Raw genomic sequence first — 6,000 nt, forward strand, 5'->3', positions numbered from 1 at the left:
ACTTCCAAATACTCTTCAAGGTTAACCCCATGTAGACTGCATTGTAATATTCCAGAGAGGAGTATTAAAAGGAGGGTCTGTTGTATTGATTTTTTAATTTAAAAAATCTAACTTTTTTAAAATCATTTTTTTAAAAAAGTCCTAACATGAAAAATGGCCTGCTGAATGTCTTATGATTTCTTTATAGAAGCTGATACACTGTATAAATATATTGATGTAAGCTATCAACAATCCACACTCCCATTTATTTAAGAGCTTAATTTTACAGAGAATCATAAGGACACTTTTGCAATGCATGCTAGTAATTTAACAATTTTTAAAAAATTGAAAATGGCACCTCTCTACAATGTAGGACACTGAGTTCGAGTCCCGACTTAGCCATGAAAGACAGTTGGGTGATTTTGGGCCAGTCATTCTCTCTCAGCTTAACCCACTTCTCAGGATTGTTCTTATGCAGAAAATAGGTGGAAGAAGGTGAGTTGGATATATTTGTTGCCTTGAGTTATTTGTAAAAATAATAAAAGGTGGGATATAAATAAAATAAAAATAAATAAAATGTCAAATTATCTTTGATTTAACCCATTCACTCTTTGGTGAATACCAATAAATACTTTTTTTCTCCAACTCTCTGTCAACCTTATAAAAATTACAAAAATGCTGAAATCTTGTTGCTATTGTTTGATTTTCCTCCTCTGTTGAAAAGATGGGAGGAGAACATAATAATTAGACTGAAATGGGTGGCTCAGTGGGTGGAGTAGTTTTGATTCTGACATCGCCAGCTATTATCTGTTTACCTGGAAACATAGATGAAGTGAGTAGCTCCATGGGTTAGCAACAAATACTCAGATTGGAATGCTTTAGCCATATGAACAAGCTGTAACTGGACATATAATAGTTCGCAGAGCTGAACAATATTCCACTGCTGACCACACTCCTTGCACACATTATTTCTTTAAGAGCTTGAGGAATTGTTTGCTTGTTTACTTCTGTTATGTCCTCACGTTTATGACCGTGAGGCATCAGTCAAAGCCAGGAGGCTTCCCTTTGGTTAAGGCACACAAGCATTCAGGCAGGAGAAGATCCAAGTTCTGATTGGCTAACTGTTTGACAGCTATCTTATAAATAGCTGTCAAACAGTGCCTGTTCTGTTGTATATAGTTGTTGCTGTTAACATTAAAAAGAGAGTTGAGTTGAACCCGCCACCTCAGTCTTTATTTCTGCACATGGAATACACAAAAACTTCATGTTTTTTACATGCTGCTGCTAAGCCAATAGGTTGTGATCTGGCCAAGTTTCACTATAGCATAATGTCAATCATCTCTCAAACCAGCCAATGGCATGGAGTCATTGCTGGCAGTGAGAATGTTTTCTCTCTCTCTAGTCCTGGAGTAAATTGCTGGTTTCAATCTGAAGAAAGCTACCCATTATCAGTTATTTTTTCTCATTGGGTCAGCAGGTAGTGGAAGCCTTATCTGCAACATGTCCTTGTTCAAACAACAGATGTATATGTAAAGGACCATTTGAAGGGTTTTTTTAAAAGACATTTTTACCTGCTTTTGCAGAGATATTTCTCTTTTTAATCTTCTGTAAATCTGTTTATTTTTGTCAAATGTGGATATATGCAATACTTAAAAACAAGAAGAATAAAGCACAATTTTTCTAAGAATTTGGCTGTGCATAGAATGTGCTGTGATACAAGCAAGTCATGGGCACACCATTTCCTCCATTTTTACTTGAGCCAAGAGGGTTCTGTTTGCCTTGTGGGAAGGCGTGCTCACACTACTATGCTTCTATCTTGTATTGCATATTTCTACAAACATTTAAAAACTCATTTAGCCACCTTAAACCTGTATAGTTTGACTTGGCTAGATCAAATAAGTTGCTGGATTGAATCTGCCTGCAGTTTAATTTGGTTCTACTTGGAAGTTAATGTGTGAAGAAATGATAACTGTTCAAATTTCTTGTCCATTATTTCAATGGGAGATACCCTGCTATTGAGGTATGCAAATGGTCCAGCCTTGCTCTGGTTTTGTCATTGTACAGCAGGGGTGTCAGACTCAAGACCCGCGGGCCGGATCTGGCCCATGGGGTGCTTAGATCTGGCCCGTGGGGCCACCCTGTAAACAGTGAAGGACCGGTCTGCAGTGCCTTGCCAGCGAAAATGGAGCTTGGAGCCCGTTTTTGCTGGCTGAGTGCTCGGGCCACCACAAGTGCCCCAAGCTGGCCATGACCACCCCGAGGTCACTCATCACCTGATGCAGCCCTCAATGAAATTGAGTTTGACACCCCTGTTGTACAAGGTAAGCAGTCTTACACTTTAGTACGAAAACAAGTGAGTCAACATAATACAACTGTATAAATTCATTGAATGCTTTTTCATTCTGGAATAATGGAGAACATACCTTGACTTTCATTGCAGGACAACCATTGTCATCAATATTGGAAGAATGCTACCAAGTTACTCTTAACATATGCTTCTGAAGGCTAAACCTTTCCTATTCCTTCATTCATTTTCCATAAGATTTAATTAATTCCACTAATCATCTCCATTCCCTTTTTTTGAACCTATTCTGCTTTGTTTGAATATTTTGTAAAATGTGGAGAGCAAAGGATAATCAAAAGGTAGTGGAGTACCTGTGAACTTTTCCCATCCTCATCACTCTAGCAAAAAATATGCCCCGTATTCTTTGTCTCATCAGTTTTTCCATATGGAGAGAAATAAAGAGATTTTTTAAAAAGTTTTTGTGGTTTGTGGAACATAGTAATACATAAAATTCTCAGTGTTTGCATGTTTTTGAACCACATTTTCCACGGGTATTTTTATTACTGTCTTTTTAAAGGCAACTCTCTTATTGATTTGGGATGCAGTACAATATGCATGTTATTTACAAGATTAAAAATAAAATAGAAAAAGGGTAACAAGACATATTTAAAATATCTGGGGATATAGGTAGAAAGCAGTTATCTAGCAGAAGCCTCCTCCAGTAGCCTCCCTTGATAGCAGCCTTCTCCTTTTCTCCTGCTCATGTTGCTTTTTTTTTTTGGTGATGGTTCAGAAGTGATTTACAGCTGCCGCCTTCCGGGATATTTCTTGGCATTATAGTGTAGCCTATAGCTCTTTAATTTGCTAGCGATCTACTCTTCAAATGGTAACTGTGCTTTAACCCTGCTTCTGTCCCCTAACCAGGTTTGCCATTTAGTCCCAACTGTTAAGGGATTAAGTATGTAATTGAAATGTGTGTGGCAGTATTACTCCCAAATAATTATGAACCAAATTGCATCTTTAATGCATGTATTTAACTCAAATTTATATGGTTGGCCATCTGAAATGAATGACTCTGCGTTAACCAGCAAAAAACCAACCCAAAATATAAGACAGGCATTTACTAGCCAAGATTAAAAGGACCACAACAAAATCCCCTACCCATCTAAATTCAATATTTCGAGCTGTGGTGATGCAGTGGTTGGAATGCAGTATTGTAGGCTAATTCTGCCAACTGCCAGCAGTTCGATTTACAACTGCTCAAGGTTGACTTAACCTTTCACCAGTGGTGGGTTGCAGGTGGTACGCCCCGCTACGGGCGTACAGGTGCCTGCCCGGACACCGGATACCATTCCAGTACGGTACTCCGGAGGGCCTACCCACCTGCCCATTGTCCTTACCTGTCTTTAAACTCTTTGACGCTTCTGCGCATGCGCATGGCACATACAGCGCCTGCACAATGCTCTATCAAGCAGCTGGAGCATTGCGGAGGCGTCGTTGGAGGGTAGGACGAATCTTGCTAGATGGCACTCTTTAATGGATGGGATCCATATATACCTCTCCTGCCAGATGTGATTGGGGAGAGGTGTTCCCACAAATAACCTATCCCCATGCTATGGAAAACTTTGTAGGCAATCAACAGCACCTGTCATTGAACCCAGAAGCATATTGACAACCAATACAGCTTTCCAAACAGAGATATAGCATGCATAGATCAAGAAACTCATAGCTGTCTGTTCTATACACTGAAAGTTTTTAAGATCTGATAACCATTTGTCTGGGATGGTGTAGGTTTTCCTGACTAGGCAAGGGGTTGTACTAGAAGACCTCCAAGGTCCCTTCCAACTATTATTCTATTATTCTATTCTATACTATATTTTGTATCATATAGAACCCATTACTATAGTCCATCAGGAGGTGACTAAGACATGGGTGATTATGGACAGAGCCTTTCAGTCCTGGCCACAACACAAACCTATGCAATGACCTTGTCATTGCCACTACCTCCTCCTTTAACAGGAGCTACAAGTCAAGGAGGAATCCAAATTGTACACCAGTTCTGTCTGAGTCAGTGCTATCCAATTCAGGATAAGAAGTTGACTCCACAGAACTAGGAGGCCCTAGAACCCAAACCATCCAGTCTTGCTAGGGTTGAGTTGAAGCCTGTTTGCTCTATCTAAGCCCCCATCAGACACCAAGATAGCACCTCCACAGCATCATTTGTATGGCCCAGGTGATATATTCCATCCTGCAACTGTGATTGTTGTCCAATATTAGATTTGCCATCATCTGTCAACAATGCCCTTCTAGATTCTATGTATGATAAACAGAAAAACTTTTGCCTAAAAGAACGAATAAATACAATTTTGACATCAGGGCTCAAAATAAGGACAAAGTAATGTCACAGCATTTCAACCTCCCAGGACGCTCTATATCAGATCTCTAAGTAACTCTTTTGGTAAAATGGGTTTTTTTAATTCCATCACTGATTGGGAAAGTGTTGAATTCACATACATCAAAAGGTTTGAGGCAGTCTTAGAAGTTCACAAACACAATGGAGTTTTAACATATTAAAATTGTTAATTGATAAGGTGTCTCACCTGTAAACTGCACATACATAAACAACCTGCCTTCCCCTCCCTTCCACCCCCACCTCACCCAATTTAAATCCTACATCTGTCTAGCTGGTCTATGCATCTGATAAGCTCTTGAAAACTGATGTCTTTTAATAAAATTTGTTACTCAGAAAAATGCTACCAGACAATGTTAGGTTTCTGTCACTATAGACTAATACGGCTTTCCTCTTACAATATTGCCCCCCCCCAATAATTTTTGGTTCCCATTGCTTTGTTACCATAAGCTCCTTAATTTCTTTTCATCTGTTCGTGAGTAGCCTGGGCTCAATGCAAAAATGAAATTCATGCTGTATTTTTGAGGCCAACTATTTCTAATTGCTATTCACATGCTAAGCTGAAGCTTTTCTTCTTATTCCCAGGCCCATGAGTCAACATTTCCTCTAATGATAATGATTCAGTGGAGAAATTCCAACTAAAAGGTGTTGTCTAAAAAATTCCAACTAAAAGGTGTTGTCTAAAAAAACAAGAAACTTTTCTTCTACACAAATAATTTCCAGGTAGTCATCCCGTTCCTTCATCAGAATTATAGGATTGCAAGTCAGCCACAACCCTCTGAGAGTAAATATTAATCAAGCTATCAATTTGTAACTTTACATGGTGCTTGCCATATCATGTGCTACTCAAAAATGTACCTCAATGATATATGAAGGCAAGACGTGTTACAGGTTCTGTTGTCTTTATTAGTTGACCCTTGCTCCCTTAATAAATTGCAGGTTTTAAGATTGGGTGGCAAACACAGCTACTTCTTCCTCCCATGTCATGGTAACCCAGTTACTCTGACCTTTTTCAATAATGTTGTTGCCTGGCAGGGTTGGAAAATTGAATGCAGTTGTGGGAGCGTCTAGATTTTGCATGATTTATTTATTATTTATAAATCATATGATAACCTAGGCCAGGAATATTTTAAATATCTCCATATCAGATATCTGCAGAGCAATAGCTTCTGCTGTTGCCAAAAGTAAAAAAAAAGTCAGCATTCCCTTGCAGAAAAGTGTGTGTTTATGCGTGCATGTGTATGTGTATGACAAAATGAATGTATTGTGTTATAGTTTTTGTGTGCAAATATATAAGGGGTGGTTGAAAAAGGCAAGAGAAGCATAT

Source organism: Thamnophis elegans, chromosome 2, assembly GCF_009769535.1.
Source record: "Thamnophis elegans isolate rThaEle1 chromosome 2, rThaEle1.pri, whole genome shotgun sequence".
Taxonomy (NCBI): domain Eukaryota; kingdom Metazoa; phylum Chordata; class Lepidosauria; order Squamata; family Colubridae; genus Thamnophis; species Thamnophis elegans.